Source organism: Rhinopithecus roxellana, chromosome 7 (assembly GCF_007565055.1).
Source record: "Rhinopithecus roxellana isolate Shanxi Qingling chromosome 7, ASM756505v1, whole genome shotgun sequence".
Classification (NCBI taxonomy): domain Eukaryota; kingdom Metazoa; phylum Chordata; class Mammalia; order Primates; family Cercopithecidae; genus Rhinopithecus; species Rhinopithecus roxellana.
The window spans coordinates 1339654-1363073 of record NC_044555.1 but is presented as its reverse complement, the minus strand read 5'-3'; the positions used below and the strand labels follow the sequence as shown (position 1 = coordinate 1363073).

General features: G+C 37.2%; 1 pseudogene across 1 annotated transcript; it reads left to right on the top strand.

The window, feature by feature from the left end:
- Window positions 1–18274: 18274 nt before the first annotated feature.
- On the top strand, window positions 18275–19313 carry LOC115898792 (annotated as a pseudogene). The gene has a single exon (XR_004058457.1). The product of XR_004058457.1 is annotated as a cytochrome c oxidase subunit 7A-related protein, mitochondrial pseudogene (transcript).
- The last annotated feature ends 4107 nt before the right edge of the window (window positions 19314–23420 follow it).

The window sequence follows — 23420 nt, the reverse complement described above, 5'->3', positions numbered from 1 at the left end:
GAAAGAGATTTGGCAATTTTCGCCATCTCTGAAGTTTTTTCTTAAGGGATACAGGTAAATTTGGTACCCTTCTGATCTCGTTAATCGTTTCAAGGATTAGGATACTTATTATCACTCCATGTGGGCCATTCACAGTTCAATACAAAAGAAACTGAAATTCTGAATGTTTCAAATATAATCTAGGATTTCCACTCATTTAAAATTAGATTCAAACCTGGTGTGGGGGCAGGTGCCTGTAGTCCCAGCTACACTGGAGGCTGAAGTGGAGGACTGCTTAAGCCCAGGAGGTCAGGGTCACCCTAAGCAACATAGTGAGACTCCATCTCTAAAAAATAAAATTAGATTGACTTTTAAATAAAATTAATTTATTTAGTATATAAAATGATATAATTCATTATAAAATATTTCATCTATTAATGAACATTTGTTGAATTAAAATATCATTATTTTATACCCTCCAATGAATTAAATGGAGCTAGGAAGTGAGCATCAATGTCCACTAATATAATAGAAGAGAACGAACTGGACATTATGTGCTTCCTGATTAAAGAACAAAATATCACCCAATGGATGGAACCTGAGTCTGATCAAGCCTCTAAACCAGCTGTCAATTTTCAGAAAATACAGGGGAAAGATGAATATGTTAAAGTGCCCTGTGAATACGCAGTCTACAAAACTCAGACTAGAGGAAACTAGTGTCAGTTTTTTCAACAGGCAAATTGTAAGTAAAAGAAAGAGATCAAGGGTAGAGTTATAGATTTAAAAATACTTAAAAGGCATATCAACTTATTTCTAAATGGGAAAGACTGAATTAGAGTATCTAGGGATGCACATTTGGGTGAAAATACCATCAAGAAAGACAAGGACATGATTACTTTGTAAGTCAAGATAATGGTTACTTTTGATGGGAAGAGGGGACTGCGATTAGGATGGGACACATGGAGTGATTCTGCAGTGTCTGGTGAGTTTCTATTTTTTTAAATTTGAATCAAGATCCAATAAAATTCATATGTTGCCATTGGTTAATATGTTTCTATAAGTATCTTTTAACCTATAAGTTAAATGTTCATCCTGATTTCTTTGTTTTCCTTACAGTTTATTTGTGAAGGAACTTGATCACTTTACTTGTCCTACAGTTTTCTAGATTGTGCTGATTTTATTCCCAGGGCATTATTTGACATGTTTTTCTATACTCTGTTTTTCTTTTAAGTTAGTAGTGAGATCGATAGGCTTGATCGATACAGGTTTTGCTTTTCCTTTTCTCAAGGAGAATCCATGGGTAGTGTTGTGTCCTTCCATGAGGAGGCACCTAATGGCTGGTTGCATGATATTTTATTTGAGAAAATATTATTCCAACTGCTAAATGGCAAGCTTTATACTTTTTAAAAATATTGAAATGTATATTTCCCAGGTGGTCTTTCTGACTCCATTTTTCTTTTTGTTTTTTAAAATATTGAGATTAGGTCTATGTTGCCCAGGCTGGCCTTGACCTCCTGGGCTCAAGCAATCCTCCCAGCTCAGCCTCCCAAGTAGCTGGGACTATAGGTGCACACTACCATGCCCAGCTCTGTTTTTCAATAAATATTTTTACAAGACAAAATGGGTCCAGTACATTGTCTCTATTTTTGATACTTTGGAATGTTTTGCCAAATTTAAATGTTGCAAAATTAGAACCTTCTCAATCTTCTTCTGGTAATGATAATACATTTATCCAATTAAAATTCAGAGCTCCACCAGAATATTCTTCCCACAAGTGGAGATATTCCAAGCCCAATAATAGGATTTCAAAATTAAATCTTGCATACTATTTGTGCTATCATCATTCCATTTGTTTAGTTCCTCCTTTCTTTTTTGCAAAGATAAATTTCCAGTCTTTCCTTTCGCAAGTTCTATTTTCAATAATCACAATTTTCTAGAAGCTTTAAAGATTTCCAATGACCAAATTTGAGAGTGCTAATTTACATAAAAGTGTAATATTATTGTAAGGCACATAGGTTGATCTACATAGTCGTTTTTCAAAGGTGCAAACATTTCTAAAATCGGACGATGGGAAGCTGAGAAGACTCATGTTGCCATGTTAAAGTACTTTTAGTTTTCAATATTAGTTTCATCACGAACATTTTATAGTTTACTTATTCTGTGTGTTTATAAATTTTTTTTTTTTTTGAGACGGAGTTTCACTCTTATGTCCCAGGCTGGAGTGCAGTGGCGTGATCTCGGCTCACCGCAACCTCTGCCTCCTGGGTTCAAGCGATTCTCCTGCCTCAGCCTTCCTGACTAGCTGGGATTACAGGCATGCGCCACCACGCCCTGCCAATTTTGTATGTTTAGTAGAGACAGGGTTTCTCCATGTTGGTGAGGCTGGTCTCGAACTCCTGACCTCAAGTGATCCACCCGCCTCAGCCTCCCAAAGTGCTGGGATTACAGGCGTGAGACACCGCACCCGGCCTATAAAAATACTTTAAAAATACTTTTAATATTAATAGCTTTCATTTCAACTGGTAGAGTATTACTTCTTGTTTGGATTCATTAAGAGTTTTGTGTTCATTATGACCTATTGTATTTTCTTGCTTTCAAAGTTCCTTAATTTAGTGAGAACATTGCCTTTACTATGATGCTGTGCCCTACCAAAATTAGTAATCATTTCATCCTCTCAAAAGTAAAAACTTATTCTTCAAAGTTTAACTTTTTAATTGAATTTGCAATAATACTGACATTAATGTCAGATGTTTTATCTTCAATAGAATGAACATTTAAAAGCTTTACTTTAATTACATAAATTGAATGGAAAGAAACCACTATTGAAATTAACCTATTTTTTACTTGAAGCATCTGGGGTTATTTAACTTTATGAGAAATTCTTCTTATGTTCACGGTAAAAGCATATTTACAACTATTGCCTTGCCTTTTTTTGTACATGGCAAGAAAACTCAGCACTGAAAATTATCACAATTAATTTCACATGGGTATTTGATCTCAGTGAAAAGCGATGTGTCATATACCTTTGATCTTCTTCAGGTATAGTCTTTTTAAATAAGTATAACATTTTGTGGTAGTTACTGATGCTTCTTCAGCAGATTTGTGTTTTCATGTACTCAGTAATAACATTGTAACCCCCATGATTGATGACAAATGTTAATACATATTTTTCTCAAAAGTTACTCATTCACCATATTTTCTTGAGAAATGAGAATCCAGTTCCTAGTTACACTTAATACAATTCCTTTCTCACACAAAAGTTTAGTACAAAATGAAAAGTATCACCATACAATAAAATAGATATATGAAAGTAGATTCACAGTATTCAACTTTGTAGTAAGAATGCTAATATTTCTCTGAGCATCTTTATCCCGTACATGTTTCATATATACCTCACTTAATCATTTTTTAGGTTTCCCACTGATTTCACTAACTGTTGGCCTGGTGACACTGTGTGTGTGTGTGTGTGTGTGTGTGTGTGTGTGTGTGAGAGAGAGAGAGAGAGAGAGAGAGAGAGAGAGAGAGAGAGAGACTGAGTTTCTCTTGGGTGTACACCTAGGAGTTGAATTGCTGGGTCATAGATTATGTGAGTTTTCAAATTAAAGTGAGAGATAAATCCATTATCAACAGCAATATATAAGAAGTCTTGTCAGGCAACATCTTTGCCAAATCTTGACATGGTAAAACTTTAAATTTATGGCCAATGGAGTATATACAGAATAGTATTTCATTTGGCTTTAATTTATATTTTCCAGACCACCAAGAAAGCTGAAAATCTTTTCATATGTTTAATGGCTATAGGTATCTCATCTTCTGTAAAATGCTTATACATGCCTTTAACTCATTTTTTTCTCCTTTTAAAAAAATAAACTTTATTTTTTAGAGAAAGTGTATGTTCACAGCAAAATTGAGTGGAAGATACAGAAAGTTCCCATATACCCCATAGTACTTTGTTACTATTGATAAACCTACATTGACAGATCATCATCCAAAGTCTATAGTTTACATTAGAGCTCACTCTTGGTGGTGTTCATTCTGTGGGTATTGACAAATATATAATGACATGTATCTACCATTATAGAATGATACAAAGATAGTTTTGTTGCCCTAAAATCTTCTGTGTTCTGCCTATTCATCCTTCCTTTCCCTCAATCCTTGGCAACCATGAATTTTTTTATACCTCTGTAGCTTTGCCTTTTCCAGAATGTCACATAGATGAAATTATGCAGTATGTAGCCTTTTCAAATTGGCTTCCTTCACTTAGTAATATGCATTTAAAATTCCTCTATTTCTTTTCATGTGTTGATAGCTGATGCATCTTTCAATAAAATATTATAAACTGTGGTGTAGCTAGACAATGAAATATTATTCAGAGCTAAAAAGAAATCACAGTTTATCCATGTAACTACTGAAGAACATCTTGGTGGCTTTAAAGTTTTGGTAATTATGAATAAAGCTGCTATAAACATTAATGTGAAGGTTTTTATGTGGACATAAGTTTTAAACTTCTTTGGATAAATACCAAGGAGTGTGATTGCTGGATCATATGGTAAGAGTATATTTAGCTTTGCAAGAAACTTCTAACTATCTTCCAAAGTGGCTGTATTTAATATCATTTTGCATCCCTACCAGCAACGAATGAGAGTTTCTGTGGCTCCATATCCTCACCAGCATTTGGTGCTGTCAACAGTTTTCATTTTGGCCATTCTAATAGGTGTGTAGTGGTATTACATTGTTGTTTTGATTTGTAATACCCTAATGACATATGATGTGGAACATCTTTTCATGTGCTTATTTGCCATCTGTATATCTTCTTTGCTCAGGAGCATGTTCAGATCTTTTGCCCATTTTTAAATTGGGTTGTTCTTTTTCGTATTGTCGACTTCAGCTTTTCCATATACTTTGAATAACAGTCTTTAACCATGTCTTCTGCAAATATTTTCTTCCTATCTGTGGCTTATTTTCTCATTCTGATGACAGTATCATTCTCAGAGCAAAAGCTTTCATAATTTTAACAAAGTGCAACACTTATCGATATTTTTTTCATGGTTCATTTTGGTGTTGAATCTAAAATACCATAATCATATCCTAGGTTATCTAGATTTTCTCCTATGTTATCTTCTAGAAGTTTTATGTTTTACATTTAGGTCTATGATCCATTTTGGGTTAATTTTAGTGAAGGGTATAAGATCTGTCTAGATTCATATTTTTGCATGTCTTGTTGCTTTAATACCATTTGTTGAAAAGACTATGTTTTCACCATTGTATTGCTTTTGCTCCTTTGTCAAAGATAATCAATTATGTTCATGAGGGTATTATGGACAAGTAAAATTGTGTATTACATAGGTGCAAAAGTAATTTTGGTTTTGGAAAGTGAATTTTAAATCATTATAACTAGGCTCGAACACATCTTTATTAATCAAAACACGAAGCATTACTATCAACACATTTTTGCCAACGAGAAATGTTTGTTTTATTCCCGTAGAGTAAAAATCCGTGCTTTGGGACTCGACGAACTCTTGGAAAGCATTTTCTGCATCCTGCTGGTTGTGAAAGCGTTTTCCCTGCAAAAAAAAATTGTCGAGATGGCTGAAGAAGTGGTAGTCGGTTGGCAAGAGGTCAGGTGAATATGGCAGATGAGGCAAAACTTCATAGTCCAATTCGTTTAGCTTTCGAAGCCTTGATTGTGCGACCTGTGGTCCGGTGTTGTGGAGAATTGGGCCGTTTCTATTGACCAATGCCGGCTGCGTATGTTACCGTTTTTGGTGCTTCTCACTGATTTGCTGAGCATACTTATCTGATGTAACGGTTTCACCGGGATTGAGAAAACTGTAGTGGGTCAGACTGGCAGCAGACCACCTCATAGTGACCATAACCTTTTTTTGGCGCAAGTTTGACTTTGGGAAGTGCTTTGGAGCTTCTTCTTGGTTCAACCACCGAGCTGGGCATCGCCAGTTGTCATATAAAATCCACTTTTCGTCGCAGGTAACAATCCGATTGAGAAATGGTTCGTTGTTGTTGCGTAGAAAAAGAGAAGACGACACTTCAAAACAATGATTTTTAAAAGTTTTTGCTCAGCTCACCAGGCACCCAATTATCGAGTTTCTCACCTATCCGATTTGCTGCAAATACTGAAGGACCATAGAATGGTTCACGTTGAGCTCTTCTGCGACGTCTTGTGTAGTTGTAAGAGGATCAGCTTCAATGACTGCTCTCAATCAGTAGTTGTCAACTTCCGATGGCCAGCCACTACGCCCCTCATCTTCAAGGCTATTGTCTCCTTTGCTAAACTTCTTGAACCACCACTGCACTGTACATTCATTAGCAGTTTCTGGGTCAAGTGCGATGTTGATGTTGTGCGTTGTCTCTGCTCCTTTATGACCCGTTTTGAACTCGAATAAGAAACTCGCTTAAATTTGCTTTTGGTCTCATATCATTTCCATAGTCTAAAATAAGCAGAAAATAAACAGCAAGTAATAAGACATTAGCAAAATAAATAAATAAATAAATAAAAAATTAAAAAGCCATAAAGCGAGAAAAGCCCACTAAAATTATGTATAACATAACCACATTATTTAAGAATTTATTCCAATATCAAATGATAAATTCCAACATTTCAAAAACTGCAACTACGTTTGCACCAACCTAATACATTTAAGACATACAAAGTATGTCATACAAAGTATATGATATGCATATACACTGTGAAATGATTACCACAATTAAGCAACATTGCTGGGCACAGTGGCTCACGTCTGTAATCTCAGCACTTTGGGAGATCACCTGAGGTCAGGAGTTCAGGACCAGTCTGACCAACATGGCGAAACCCCGTCTCTACTAAAAATACAAAAATTAGCTGGGCAGGGTGGCATGCGCCTGTAATCCCAGCTACTTGGGAGGATTAGGCAGGAGACTCGCTTGAACCCAGGAGGCCGAGGTTGCAGTGAGCTGAGATTATGCCACTGCACTCCAGCCTGGGTGACAGAGCAAGACTCTGTCTCAAAAAACAATAATAGTAATAAAAAAAAAAAAAAAGTTAAGCAACACATTCAATTACCTCACATAGTTACCATTTTTTGTGTGTGTGCTGCGAACACTTAAGATCTGCTCTCTTCACAAATTTCAAGCATACAACACAGTATTGTTAACTATAGTCACTATGCTGTACATTAGATTTCCAGAACTTATTCATCTTGCATGACTGAAACTTTGTACCCTTTGACCAAAACCTCTCCATTTCCCCACTACCTCTCCCACTGGCAACCATCATGCTACTCTCTACTTCTAAGAGTTTGACTGTCTTAGACTTCATATGTAAATGAGATCATACAGTATTTGTATTTCTATATCTAGCTTATTTCACTTATCATAATGACCTCCCGGTCCATCTATGTTGTCACAAATACAAAATTTCCTTCTTTTTGAGGCTGAATAATATTCCAACATTTTATATATATATATGGCATATATAATAATATAATATTTGCAAGCTATATATAGGCATATATAATATATAGTATATATGGACATATATATTACATACAATATATGGGCATATATATTACATACATGTAACATATATATATTTTGCCCTTTAAATTATTTTAGTTTCTTGGCTATTGTGAATAAGGCTGCAATGAACATGGAAATGGAGCTATCTTTTAAAGATAGAGGTTTTATTTCCTTCGGATGTATATCTGGAAGCGAGATTGCTGAGTATTATGGTAGTTCTATTTTTCAAGGAACCCCCATACAATTTTCCATGATTGCTGTACCAATTTACATTGCTACCAATAGTGTACAAGGCTTCCCTTTTCTCCACATTTTTGCTAACACTTGTTTTCTTTTGTCTTTTTGAGAACCGCCATTCTTACAGGTGTGAGGTGTTATCTCACTGTGGTTTCAATTTGCATTTCCCTGATGATTAGTGATATTGAGTCCCTTTTCATATACCTGTTCACCATTTGTATGTCTTCTTTTGAGAAATGTCTATTCAAGTCCTTCACCATTTTTAAATTGAGTTGTTATTTCTTCTTCTTATTGCTATTATTATTACTATTATTATTTTGAGACAGAGTTTTGCTCTTGTTGCCCAGGCCTGAGTGCAGTGGCTCAATCTCGGCTCACAGCAACCTCCACTTCCCGGGTTCAGGAGATTCGCCTGCCTCAGCCTCCCGAGTAGCTGGGATTACAGGCATGTGCCACCACGCCCAGCTAATTTTCTATTTTTAGTAGAGACAGGGTTTCTCTATGTTGGTCAGGCTGGTCTCAAACTCCCAACCTCAGGTGATCTGCCCGCCTCGGCCTCCCAAAGTGCTGGGATTACAGGCGTGAGCAACCATGCCTGGCCTATTATTATTATTTTTGCTATTAAGTTGTACGAGTTATTTACATATTTTAGATATCAACCCCTTATCAGATAGTTTGCAAATATTTTCTCCCATTCTTTAGGTTGTCTTTCATTTCTTTGATTGTTTCCTTTGCTGTGCAGAAGTTTTTTAGTTTGATGGAATCTCACTTATCTGGTTTTGCTTTTATTGCCTGTGCTTTTGGTGTCATATCGAAAAAATTTTTGCCAAGACCAATGTCAAGGGACACATGTGCAGGATGTAGGTAAACTGCGTGCCATGGGGGTTTGCTGTACAGATTATTTGGTCAACTGGGTAATAATCATAGTACCTGATAGGGTTTTCTTTTTATTATCTCCCTCCTCCTCCCACCCTCCACCCTCAAGTAGGCCCCAGTGTCTGTTGTTCCCCTCTTTGTGTCCATGTGTTCTCGTTGTTTAGCTCTCACTTATAAGCGAGAACATGCAGTATTTGCTTTTCTGTTTCTGCACTAATTTGCTTAGGATAATGGTCTCCAGCTCCATCCATGTTGCTGCAAAGAACATGATCTCGTTCTTTTTTATGACTGTGTAGTACTTCATGGTGTTTATGTACCACATTTCCTTTATCCAGTCTATCACTGATGGGCATGGAGGTTGATTTCTTGTCCTTGCTTTTGTAAGTAGCGCTGCGATAAACGTATGTGTACATGCGTGGGTTTTTTTTTTTTCCCAGAGTCTTACTCTGTCACCCAGGTTGGCATGCAGTGGCATGATCTCAGCTTACTGCAACCTCTGTCTCCCAGGTTCAAGCGATTCTCCTCCTCAGCCTCCAGAGTAGCTGGCACTACAGGAGCGCACCACAATGCCTGGCTAATTTTTGTATTTTTAGTGGAGACAGGGTTTCACCATGTTGGCCAGGTTGGTCTCAAACTTCTGACGTCAGGTGATACACCAACCTTGGCCTTCCAAAGTGCTGGGATTACAGGCATCAGTCGCCATGTCTGGCTAAGACACCATGCCCGGCCTGTGTCTTTATGGTAGAATGATTTATAGTCCATTGTTTATATACCCAATAACGGGGTTGCAGAGTTGAATGGTAATTCTGTCTTTAGATCTTTGGGGAATCACCACACTGCTTTCAATAATGGCCGAACTAATTTACACGCCCACCAGCAGTGTATAAGTGCTCTCTTTTCTCTGCAACCTCACCAGTATCTGTTATTTTTTGACTTTCTAATGGTCATTCTGACTGATGTGAGATGGTATCTCATTGCGGTTTTGATTTGCATTTCTCTAGTGATCAGTGATGCTGAGCATTTTTTCATATGTTTCTTGGCCGTATGTATGTATTCTTTTGAAAAGTGTTAATGTCCTTTGTCTACTTTGTAATGGGGTTGGTGGCTTTTTTTTAAGTTGTAAATTTGCTTAAGTTCCTTATAGATTCTGGATATTAAACCTTTGTCAGAGGCGTAGTTTGCACATATTTTCTCCCATTCTGTAGGCTGTCTGTTTACCCTGTTAATAATTTCTTTTGCTGTGCAGAAGCTCATTAGTTTAATTAGGTCCTATTTGTCAATTTTTTTTTTTTTGTAATTGTTTTTGGCATCTTCATCCTGAAATCTTTTCCCATTACTATGTCCAGAATGGTAGTTCCTAGATTTTCTCCCAGGGTTTTAAAAATTTTAGGTTTTACATTTAAGTCTTTAATCCATCTTGAGTTGATTTCTGTATATGGTATAAAGAAGGGGTCCAGTTTCAGTCTTATGCATATGGCTAACCAGCTAGCCCTGTACCATTTGTTGAATAGGGAGTCCATTCCCTATTGCTTGTTTTTGTTTACTTTGTTGAAGATCAGATGGTTGTAGGTATATAGCATTATTTCTGACCTCTCTGTTCTGTTCTATTGGCCAATGTGTCTGTTTTTGTACCAAACTGCTGTTTTGGTTGCTGTAGCCTTGTAGTATAGTTTGAAGTTAGCTAACGCGATGACACGAGCTTTGTTATGTTTGCTTAGAATTGGCTTGGCTATTCAGGCTCTATTTTGATTCCATATAAATGTTAAAATAGATTTTTCTAATTTTGTGAAGAATGTCATTGGCAGTTTGATAGGAATAGCAGTTAATCTGTAAATTGCCTTGGGCAGTGTGGCCATTTTAATGATATTGATTCTTCCTATCTATGAGCATAGAATGTTTTTTTCATTTGTTTGTGTCATCTCTGATTTGTTTGTGTCATCTCTGATTTCTTTTTTTTTCTTTCTTTCTTTTTTTTTGAGATGGAGTTTTACTCTTGTCACCCAGGCTGAAGTTCTGTGGTGTGATCTTGGCTCACTGCAACCTCCACCTCCTGGGTTCAAGCAATTCTCCTGCTTCAGCTTACCGAGTAGCTGGGATTACAGGTGTCCACCACAATGCCCAGCTAATTTTTGTATTTTTAGTGGAGACAGGGTTTCACCATGTTGGCCAGGCTGGTCTCAAACTCCTGACCTCAGGCAATCCACCCGCCTCGGCCTTTCAAAGTGCTGGGATTACATGTGTGAGCCACTGCTCCCTGCCTTGATTTCTTTGAGCAGTGTTTTATAATTCCCATTGTTGAGATCTTTCATCTCTCTGGTTACCTGTATTCCTAGGTATTTTATTCTTTTCATGGCTATTGTGAATAGGATAATTTTCTGATTTGACTCTCAGATTGGAATGCTACTGATTTTTGTACATTGATTTTGTATCCTGAAACTTTGCTGAAATTGTTTATCAGATCAAGGAGGTTTTGGGCAGAGATTATGGGGTCTTCTAGTTGTGGGATTATGTCATTTTCAAACAAGTATAGTTTGACTTCCTTCTTTCCTGTTTGGATGCCTTTTATTTCTTTCTCTTGCCTGATTGCTCTGGCTAGGACTTCCAAACTATGTTGAATAGGAGTGGTTAAAGAGGGCATCCTTGTCTTATTCCAGTTTCCAAGGGGAATGCTTCCAATTTTGGCCAATTCAGTATGATGTTGGCTGTGCGTTTGTCATAGATGGCTCTTATTATTTTGAAGTATGTTCCTTCAATGCCTGATTTGTTGAGGGTTTTTAATATAAAGAGATGTTGAATTTTATCAAAAGCTTTTTCTGCATCTATTGAGATAATCATGTGTTTTTTAGTTCCGTTTATGTGATAAATCACATTTATTGATTTCCATATGTTGAACCAACCTTGTGCCCCAGGGATGAAGCCTACTTAATCGTGGTGAATTAGCTTTTTGATGTGCAGCTGGATTTGGCTTGCTAGCATTTTATTGAGAATTTTTGCAAATGCTATTTTTTTAAGTCTATATTAATGAGCAAAATAGGTTTGTTATGCTCCTTTTTTGTACTGTTTTTATGCATTTTTGATCTCAGATATATGCAGGATTAATAGATGAGTTAGGGAAGAGAAATCCCTTTTTTTCTTTTTGTATTCTCTGAAAGCATTTGAATGAGAGTAAGATTATCTGTTTTGAGATTGGTATTTGTTTTAAAAGAGATTTGAAATTATTGCTTTAATTTCTTTAATATTAACAAGACCATTCAAGCTTATAATGTATTTCTCAAATCAATTCTGGTAATTATATTTTTCTAGAAATTGTCCATTTTGCCTAATTTGTTAAAGTTGATGTGTGCTTATTATCTTTATATTCTCTGCTTTATCTAAGTTAGGTTATTTTTCATTTATCATTTTTACTTTGGTGCCTCCTCTCTTTCTCTTTCTCTGTCTTTTTTTCTTTGTGAATCTTGCTGAAAGTATACTTATTTTGCAATTTTTTCCCCAAAAACCCAATTTTTGTCTTTGTTGCATTTTTGCATGTGTCACTCCTATTTCATTGATTTACACTCTGTTTTTATTATTCTTCTACTTTCTTTATGTTTAGTCTAATATTCTCTTTCAGATGTCTAATTAATTCATAATTTCCCCCCCGAAAATAAGCATTTAAGGCTATAACATTTCCTTCAAAGCACTGCTCTTCCTATATGCCTTAAGTTTTTATGTACGGTATTTTTATTATAATTTTCTTTTAAACATATTACAATTTTAATTATGAGTTACTTATCAGTGTGTTTTTAAAATTTCTGAAAACATGGATATCAACCCATCATGAGAGATTTTACCCTACTTACAAGCTAACAAGTTAACATCCTTGTTAACATCCAAGTTCATAGATGATGACAGATTTGAGACTGTCAGGTCAGTGACAAAGGACCTTATAAAACACAGCATTAGCAGTGGTCAGTGTATCACAATTTTCATGCGCTGAGTCCTCAAACCCCAATTTCGCCAGAGTGATGAAGGGAGCCAGGTGACATGTACATTTACAGCGAGTTGTGTTACGGGAAAGAATTCAGAGCTTAAGAAACTCAGATCTTTCATACTGCACAGTAAGCATGCTTGCCCTTTGCTCTAGAGGGAGATGCTATCTTTATCTTCCAAAGCTGTCTGGTATACAAATATCCTTGAAAAGATAGCCTGAGAAAAAGCCAGTCAGTGCCTCTGCTCGTAAGACTTGCAGAAATACAAGACCCATGGAAAATGGTCTCGCAATAGTAGGTATATTTGTTAATTATTTTTGTTGTCTTTCTAATTTAATTGAGTTGTCAGAGAAAATAGTCTGCATAATACCTATGCTTTGAAATTTGTTAGGGCTCATTTTGTGGCTCAGTACATGATCCAGTTTTTTTACTGTCTCATTTACAAAATATATATTACAAAATATAATTACAAAATATATTTTTTAAAAGAATGCAAGTTCTCAAATTTCAAGATACAAAGTTCTATGTAGGTCTACTAGGTCAAGATTTTTAATTGCATTATTTAGACTTTTTATATCCTTTCTGAATTTTATCTCCCTAAGCTATTGATAATTGGGAGAGGTGTATTGAAATCTCCCACCATAATGGCATCAATTTCTTTCTTTTTTTTTTTTTTTTTTTTTTTTTGCTTTTGTTGTTCTATCAATTTTAACTCTACATATTTTGAAGCTATTTTGTTAGGTTCATTCATAGTTAAAAATTTCTATACTTTTTTGGCAAAATGAATGTCATTTGTACTGACCTGCTCTCACTCTAATAATGCTTTGTTTGAAAAAAAAATCTATTTTGTCTGATACTAACGTAAATACTGGGCTTCTCTTGGTAAGTATTTGCCTTATATGACTTCTTTTAACCTTTCACTTTCAACCTTTGCATGTCCTTGATGATTTAGGTGTGTCTCTCATAAAGAGATGTATTGTATTATGTTTATTATTCTTTTTTAAAACAAGTGTTCTCTGTGTTGTAATATTTCTGCTTTAGATGAAATCTTTTCAAATAGTTTTCCCTTGAAAGAATCCTGTTCTTCAGATATCTTGATGTATTGGCCTGTTGACATATTTCTTGGAATATGAGCTACTTTTTTTCATCAATGGCTATGGGGAAAGGGTCAGAGGTCAGATCTCAATCTGCATTAGCTCAAATGAGTTTCAAGAAGTCACTGTGGGAGGAATATGCCCCTTATGGTGGGCAGCCCCACATTTAATCACTCCTCCATGTCAGCATTAACAGAGGTCTCAGGACCCACTCATGATGTTGAGAGACAGGACTCAGGGCATTCATTTTGCTTGTATCAATCGTAGCGGAATGACACGCCTCTGGAGCCCACAGCAGCAGTTTCCTGATCATGGTGGTTTCCTGAAGATGGCAATAACAACACAATTCTGGAGCCAGGAGCCTCCTGATCACACAAGAGGCAGCAGCTGCCCTGAAGCCAGGTTCCATGGTGAGTCCATAGAAGTTGTTCCTGAAAACTCAAGCTAGAGTTTTTTTCTTCAGCGCCTACTACAATTCTATAATGAATTCTGATATGGTTTGGCTCTGTGTCCCTTGAATTGTAATCTCACCTTGAATTGTAATAATCGTCATGGATCGAGGGTGGGATCAGGTGGAGATAATTGAATCACAGGGGTGGTTCCCCCATGCTGTTCTCTTCATAGTGAGGGAGTTCTCACAAGATCTGTTGTTTTTGTAAGGGGCTCTTCCCCCTTTGCTGCTGGGCACTTCTCCTTGCCGTGTGAAGAAAGTGCCTGCTTCTCCTTCTGCCATGATTTTAAGTTTCCTTAGGCCTCCCCAACCATGCGGAACTGTGAGTCAATTAAACCTCTTTTCTTTATGAATTACTCAGTCTCCGGTATTTCTTCATAGCAGCATGAGTATGCACTGATACAAATTCCTTCCTGCTTGAACTAGCTAAAGTGCAGTCTGCCCTGTACAACTGAACCCTGACCTAGACAGTATGCTAAAGGATCTAAGAAAGTTGAACTCATAAAAGTAGAGAATCAAGTGGTGGTTACTAGAGGCTAAGAGGGGTGAATGGGGAAAGGGGAGATGTTGATCAAAGCGTGACAATTTTAGTTAAACAGGAGGAATAAGCTTTAGTGATCTATTGCATAGAATGGTGACTGTAATAAATAATAATGCGGCCGGGCGCGGTGGCTCACGCCTGTAATCCCAGCACTTTGGGAGGCCGAGGCGGGTGGATCACGAGGTCAGGAGATCGAGACCATCCTGGCTGACACGGTGAAACCCCGTCTCTAATAAAAAAAAGTACAAAAAATTAGCCGGGCGCGGTGGCAGGCACCTGTAGTCCCAGCTACTCGGGAGGCTGAGGCAGGAGAATGGCGTGAACCTGGGAGGTGGAGCTTGCAGTGAGCCAAGATCGCACCACTGCACTCCAGCCTGGGTGACAGAGCAAGACTCCGTCTCAAAAATAAATAAATAAATAAGTAATACATCATATATTTCAAAATTACTAAAAGAGAAGATTTAAAATGTTTTCACAACAAAAAAAAAGTGTGTGAAGTTACAGATTTGTTAATTAGTGAATGATTTAATCATTTTATATTGTAAATATATATCTAAACATCACATTGTACCTCATAAATGTCTAATATATACAATTTTATTTGTCAATTTAAAAATTTAAATACAACATGCTAAAGGGAATTATAAGAGTTTAAAAAATCTTATACCCTCAAAATCTATATCAATGTGCTTTTGTCTTTTGCATTTGTATTACAAAACTTTTGCTTTAGTTGTGGTGGTGATCAGACAAATTGAAAAGTTTTCTCAACTCAGAAATTCTGTTAGTAGTCAAAACTTCAAAATGGACTGCTTGCACTATTTGCAATAGCAATGACATGGAGTGAACCTAAATGCCCATCAATGGTGAACTGGATAAACAAAATGTGTGATACATACACACCATGGTGTACTATGCAGCCATAAAAAACCCAAAGTCATGTTTTTGTTTTTGTTTTTGTTTTCCCGGCAACATGGTTGCAGCTGGAGGCCATTATCCTAAGAGAATTGACACAGACACAGAAAACTAAATACTGCATGTTCTCACTTTTGTAAGTGGAAGCTAAACATTGAGAACACAAGGACATAAAGATGGAAACGATAGAGTTAGAGAAATGAACAAGGCTTACTATTTGATAGCACAACAGGGCGACTATAGTAAATAATAACTTAATTGTACATTTTGAAATAACTAAGAGTATAATTGGATTGTTTGTAATACAAAGAATAAATACTTAAGGTGATGGATATTTCATTTACTCTGATGTGATTATTATTCATTGCATGCCTTTATCAAAATATCTCACGTAACCTGTAAATATATACACCTACTACCTACTCACAAAAATTAAAAATAAATTTTTTTAACAAAAGATGGGAACAATGGACAGTGGGTACTATTAGAGGAGGGAAGGCATAAGGGGAGCAAAGGTTGAAAAAATACCTATTGGGTGCTATGCTTTCCTGCTATAATATCCCAACCTCCACATCCCTCACACTACACATATGGATGCATCTGGCCACCTAAAACAGTCATATATATTAAATCATATTAACATATTTTAAAGTAGCATCTCTGTTGTAAATATTTATAACTACTTCTTTAAGATGAATTCCCAGAAATTAAATTGCATCATGAACATTTTTCACTCCGGATACTTATTTCATATCACTTCCTAAAGTGTTTTACTACTGTATTTTCTGTCCACAATGTAGGATTTTTTCCTAGCATTTATCCATTGCACAATTACCCCAAGTAGGAATCCTGACAAAGTATCTTTTGCTAATTTGGTAATAAACGATGGTCTTTTATTGTTGTCTCGATGTGCATTTTTTATTACTGGGATACTTGAAAAGTTTACAATATTTATTTAACTAAATGTATTTCCATTTCTTGATGGAGTCTTTAAAGTCAGAGAGATTTTGTGTGTAGAGTAAAAAGATCACTTGGATTTTGCTTTATTTACAAGTCTAGCGAACAAATCTGGCAGTCATTTTTTTTCTTAAATACATAGAGATTAAATGCTGTCTTAATTAAATTTCCTTAAACAATTTAAGCTCCAATAACACATTTAATGTAACTGGTTTTCTTTTTGAAGCCTTCAGACACTTTATCAGCAGTGTAAACATTTCAAACACCTTCAACAGTAAAGATAGCATGAATAAACATACTGATTGCTAAACTTATTCTACAAAATAATTCCTTGGGTTCCAGTTTAAGTATCAATGAAGATGGTCAGCTAGGACAACTAGCTACCTTAGCCAAAATTGATCTCTGAGAGATACTGTAAAGGTATGGAGAAAACTGAGAAGCTTCTCTGAGGTTCAAGCCCTGGTATGAGTGTTTGCAGAAGTAAAATCAGGGTAGTGAATAAACAGTGCTGAAGATCTGAGAAAAATGGGTGGAGATTGACTAACTTCCCACAGTCACATGCCCATTGCACTCCCAAACTCCAGGCCTGGTGCCTCTTCCAAATGGTCCTGTGGGTGGAATTACTAAAGGGAAAACCTTGATATGGAGAAATAGCTTGGTGGAGTGAGAAGTGATTAAATATGGGGCTCCCCATCACATGGGGGGCATATTTCCTTCCACAGACTCATCATAGAACCTGATTATCAGGGCAGCTGCTGCCTCTTACATGATCGGGGGCTTCTGGCTTCAGAACTGTGTTGTTATTGCCATCATCAGGAAACCACCATGATCAGGAAACTGCTGCTGTGAGCTCCAGAGGTGTGTCATTCCTGCTGTGATTCATACAAGCAAAATGAAGGCCCTGAGTCCTGTCTCTCAACATCATGAGTGGGTCCTGAGACCACTGTTAATGCTGCCACAGAAAATAAAATACCTGCAAAATCATTCTTGCCCCAAAACCTAGTACTAACAGCAGAATCTCAGCCTTTGTGTCACTTCCACCTTCTAAATTTTGCATCGAAGTATCCGATTGCCTGATTTTAAATCACATCTAGGATTCTAATTGCAAGGAAACCTGGGAAATGTAGTTTTTGTTTTCCAGCCACTGCAGAACAAGAGGGCACAACCGAGGAGGGTGGAACAGACATTGAATGCCAAGTTACTATACCAGGATGCATATTAAAACCCAGGCCCAGGGACTTCATGGTAATGAGCACATAACCTAGAGTGGACACTGTCCACCGTGCTTCCTCTATGTCTCCTCCTTTGTAATTTAAAAACATTGTTTCTGTATACCCCTCTGTCAACTTCAATGCCAACTTTTGCTTTCAACCTCCTCCTTCCCACCCACCAGTTGGAGGAGTGTCACTGGACTCCTGAAGTCAGTTTTTCTGACAAGTACAGAGAGTTAGAACTACTTAGATGTTTCGACCCTCCTGGGAAAGCCCTTAGCCAACAGCTGAAGAATGCACTACTGTGAAAGTCGAGCCCCCTTGTCTCCGATTGGGACAAACTCTAAGGCACCATACTTCGGAGTTACCCCACAGGATTAGGCTGTGGTTGTCCTAAAGACTTTGCCTCAGTTGCAATCTTGCAAACCTTCTCCTACTTTCTTATCCATCTGCTCTGTTCCTATATTTTTTATCAGTTTATTTCAAGAAAATTTCCTTCATAAATCATTTGCACGTGGATATGTGCTTCAGGTTATTCTTCTACTGAACCCTACCCTCAAATGCTTCATCCACCACTAAGACTCAGTGCCGTCAAGAAATGTAGATATCGGCAGGAAACCGGACTCTGGGCATCATGTACTACAAATTTAGTGGCTTCATGCAGAAGTTGGTGGGAGCATGGGTTTCCGAGGCCTATAGCCCTCAGGGATTAAAGCCTGTGGTTTCCACAGAAGCACCACCTGTCGTATTTGCCACACCAACTAAACTGACCTCTGATTCCACAGTGTATGATTATGCTGGGAAAAACAGAGTTCCAGAGCTTCAGAAGTTTTTCCAGAAAACTGATGGTGTGCCTGTCTACCTGAAACGAGGCCTGCCTGACCAAATGCTTTACCGGACCACCATGGCGCTGACTGTGGGAGGGACCATCTACTGCCTGATCACCCTCTACATGGCTTCACAGCCTAAAAACAAATGAGTTAGGCGGCAGAGGACTGGTTTGTTTTGTGGCATAAACCCTTTGAATTTCCTTTTTCACTGTTAAATTAAATTTTTTTTTTTTTTACTTGGATGGCTTAATATCTTTGCAAGAAAAATAGGAAGTTGTGAAGATGATGTTTTGGTTTGTTTATGAAATTCATATGGCTTGTCAGAGCTCATTTGACAGTTAAAGCCATTGTTTAAAGAAATGGTGCTTTGCTTTGTGTTTGTGCTCCTGATTTCCCTGGAGGTTCTGGATGAAGGCTGCACACAGGCTTGTTAACCTCAGTCTGTGCTGAGGACCTCAGGGACTTGAGGTTGCATTTTTGAGCATGGGGTGCAGAAGACTTCCTGGATTTGGATGTGGCTGTGGAAAGAACACAGAAGCCAAGGTCATGTGCATGAAATGAGGGGTTTGAGTTAGTCACCTCGGGGATTTTTTCCATTTTGCAGTAAAATGTTAAATTAATGTAGCCTGCCTCTATTCGTTGGGCAGTTGATTTCAAAGGGTTATTTGCCTCATCTCCTATCTTCAGTGAAATCTTATGTGTAATTGTGTGTATTTACTTCACCATGGGAACAGAGAACACCTGTTTAGTGTTGCACTTTAGACCGGTGTCTGTTTTGTTAATGCAGCTGTGCCACAAATTCTCCTTTATCTTTTAAAAATGTTATAGCTTTAAATTATGATTTATTTTGACTGTGGAATAAATACATGAATTTAAAAAAAGAAATGTAGATATGTACTACTCAAATACATACAAGAGTGAAAGTAGAGAGCCACTCACTTCATTAGTAGAAAGCTCATGAGATTGTAGGAAGAGTAGGAGAAATGAATGTGGGGTAGCATATTCTTGTATCCTGATCTCCCTTCTCTAGCCTTCGGGTTTGGAATAGGAAACTACAATACATACTGCAGATTAGGTCACTTCGCATCCATTGTAACCACTTTCTAGCTTACTATTCTGGATAAAAGTAGTTGGAAATTTTAAAACTACACATCTCAGATTTCCTTGCCTTTAGAGTTCTGCATGTGACCCAATTTCTTAGCATCAGTGTTCAACTTGGAGGCAGCAACAGGAGTTGGTGGTTGCATGTGGGAAGAGGGGATCATCTGGAAAGTTCAGGGGTTGAGGCATTTGATCTTCAGCTGTGGTGGAGTTTTTGGCATCCAGTGTCAAAGGATCTGAGTGGTGGATTTGTGATATAATTGGATTTGCGATATAATTTGTGTTTTCCCAGGATTTGTGATATCATTTTGTGTTTTCCCAGACTGTATTTTCTCTCAATACTTTGATCCTGGGACTACAGTATATAGGTCCATTCTTTGGTCCTCTCAGAGTATCTGCCTAGCATATTTTGATATGCACTTTATGCCTAAATTAGCAGATCCTGTTGTCTGCAACTAAGAATCCTGGCATGTGGACAGGGTGTATATAGGAGAGGTTGAAGATAAACCTGAGGGGGGTTCATTTCCCCACTTATCCCAGAAACAAGGGACAATGGAGTGGTTAGACAGAGAAAACTAGAACTAGTATTCCAAAGCTGCCCTTGGGTCTTAAATGGCATTATTTCCATATGTCCCCAACAGGTTATCTAGTCTAATTGGGTAGTATACCAGAGTGGGTTGCTATGGCATTTGGTAATTTTATTTATTTTTTTTGAGACAGAGTCTCACTATGTTGCCCAGGTTAGAGTGTAGTGGTGCGATCTCAGCTCACTGCAACATCTGCCTCCTGGGTTCAAGTGATTCTCCTGCCTCAGCCTCCTGAGTAGCTGCAATTACAGGCATGTGCCACCACGCCCAGCTTATTTTTTGTATTTTTAGTCGAGACAGGGTTTCACCATGTTGTCCAGGGTGGTCTTGAATTCCTGACCTCAGGTGATCTGCCCGCCTCAGCCTCCCAAAGTGCTGGGATTACAGGTGTGAGCCACCGCGCATGGCCTTCTTGGTAACTGACTGACAATCACAGCACGTTGTAGTTTATAAAAATGGCCACAAATTATTTCTTTCCATCTATCCGTGCCCTTTAATAGTGTGCTCCTACACTTGCTTTAGCCAATGGGACATTAGAAAATATTATGTAAACTTGAAAAGTGACTTGAAAAGCAATTGTGCCGTAGAGTTTTCCCCTCTGTCTGCTTTTGGAATAGCTGCTTTTTTTCAGTGGTGACATGAAAACCTCCATCTAGCCTGCCAGATAACCAAAGGTAGATGGGCTAGTAACTCCCATTGTACCTGTCAACCACCAGACATTTGAATGGTGAGACCAATCGGTTATGCACTGACCTGCCAACTAACCATGAATGCATGAACAACCCAACTGAAATCCCTTGAGCCTGGTCCAGACAATGAAGTGCCCAGCAGAATCATGAGATAGATAGTTATTTTAAACCACTAAATTTAAAAATATTTTATCATGCTACTAAAGCCAACTGACGCATACTGAGACGTCTTGAGGGATTTCATAGGCACCCCTGAGAACTAAGATAGAGACAAGTTGTCCGGAAGAACAGTCCACAAGTTGCATCAGCCAAAATCTTCAGCAGCAGGTGCCAACAGAGCACCTAAGGATGTGGCTGGATCAATACCATGTTATGGACAACATTTTCTTCCCACAATGCCATGAGGTAGAGTAAACCTGTGAACTTCTTAGATATAACAGTAGCTGCAAGGAAAATCTGAAATCTGGGTCCATTCCAATAAAACTCAGTTTAAATTATTTAAATTAAGACTTAATGGAGTTATCGGGTTGGGCTAAACCTTAATTTTTATTCTACCCATAGAGTGAAAAATATACCAGTTATACAAAATGAAAGAGTTAGTGTGACATTGCACAGTCAAGATCATTTTTTGCATAATTTATTAAGTTCAGTATAATTTATGATCATGAAAATTAATGTATCATTAAATATTAATTAAAAGAAGATAACAAAGAATGTTTAATCTGTGATACAGCATTAGATAAATTATTTTGCAGTGTAGGGAACAGGCCCCCAAATTTGGCCATAAACTGGCCCCAAAACTGGCCACAAACAAAATCTCTGCAGCACTGTGACATGTTCATGATGGCCATAATGCCCACGCTGAAGGTTGTGGGTTTACCAGAATGAGGGCAAGGAACACCTGGCCCACCCAGGGTGGAAAGCCACTTAAAGGCATTCCTAAACCACAAACAATAGCATGAGTGATCTGTACCTTAAGGACATGTTCCTGCTGCAGATAACTAGCCAGAGCCCATCCCTTTATTTTGACCCATCCCTTTATTTCCCATGAGGAATACTTTTAGTTAATCTACAATCTATAGAAACAATACTTATCACTGGCTTGCTGTCAATAAATATATGGGTCAAACTCTGTTCAGGGCTCTCAGCTCTGAAGGCTGTGAGTCCCCTGATTTTCCACTCCACACTCCATATTTCTGTGTGTGTGTCTTTAATTCCGCTAGCACCGCTGGGTTAGGGTCTCCACGACCAACCGAGCTGGTCTTGGCATTGCAGAACTATATAAAATGCCACTTGTGAAGATTATGTAATAGTGTAGAAAAATACTTCTGTTTTAATATTGAGAGAAAAATAATCAAACAATATTGTATGTAGTATTACTTACTGTTACATTTTTAATAAACAAATGACTTTTGCATAAAAAGTAAACTAGAAGAAAGGACATGTAATACTCAAAGAGATTATATTGAGATAATGGGACTAGATGTGATTTTTTTGTCTTTCTGTATTTTCCATATTATTTTAATGATAATGTACTGTTTATAATATTGATTTTAAAAAATTTAGATTGTGGTATAGAATGTTTAAAAGTATCTTCTAGGTCCAAGAGTCAATGATTCAAAAAACTCAAAGCTGTTCATTGAAAAATGGTTTAATAATATATGATGCTTGTGCAATAATTTTATTTAGTTTTGTTATAGCCAGTGTTTAATAAACATGAGTGGCTCACTTGCAGTCAATGAAAATTAATTGTTGGCTAGAAGAATATACGTAATTACCATTACTATTCCATTTCTAAGTAATAAATAATAATGGTTAGTTCCTGTTTGACATGCTGGGATATAAGTGACGAATGAAAAACTTCAAGACAAAAATGGGATCATAGCAAAGTTTATGTCTCCCACTTGTTAAACATATGTAGACCCACCATGGGAATGTCCATGTCTAGAGGAAAAAATGTCTTCTAGGAACCCAAGCAATAGAAGGAAAACTTTAGATTTCCAAGAACCAAAGATTTACATCTAACTAAATTTTTTGGTAGACTTTGTGTTTTTTGCTGCAAGATAATTCTGGAAAATACTGTGATACGACAGACAGGACTTATTTGTTTTTCTTTTTTAGAATTATAACATTTTTCTTGTTAGCTATAAAATTTAGGAAAACTCTCAAGGGAAATGTAGTAATAGAAGAAGCCAGTTTTTGTCCCTGTGTCATCAAGGATAGAAGATTGGGAAACCTATATTCTCTTAGGTATAAATACCTAGAAACTTCAGTGTGGCAATACAGAAAAGTTCGTAGAATGAGAGCTTATTTTTTTTGTGTATATTTGTGTAGTGTGTGTGTTAAAGAACAAGATTTCTTATTTTCAAATTCAATGCTGCTCAAGTCGTGGTCCACATACCACTGCTGGGCTGCAAATTATTCTTAGTTCAAAATAGTTATAAATAGTTCATGCACAAGCACTTGGCATAGGTT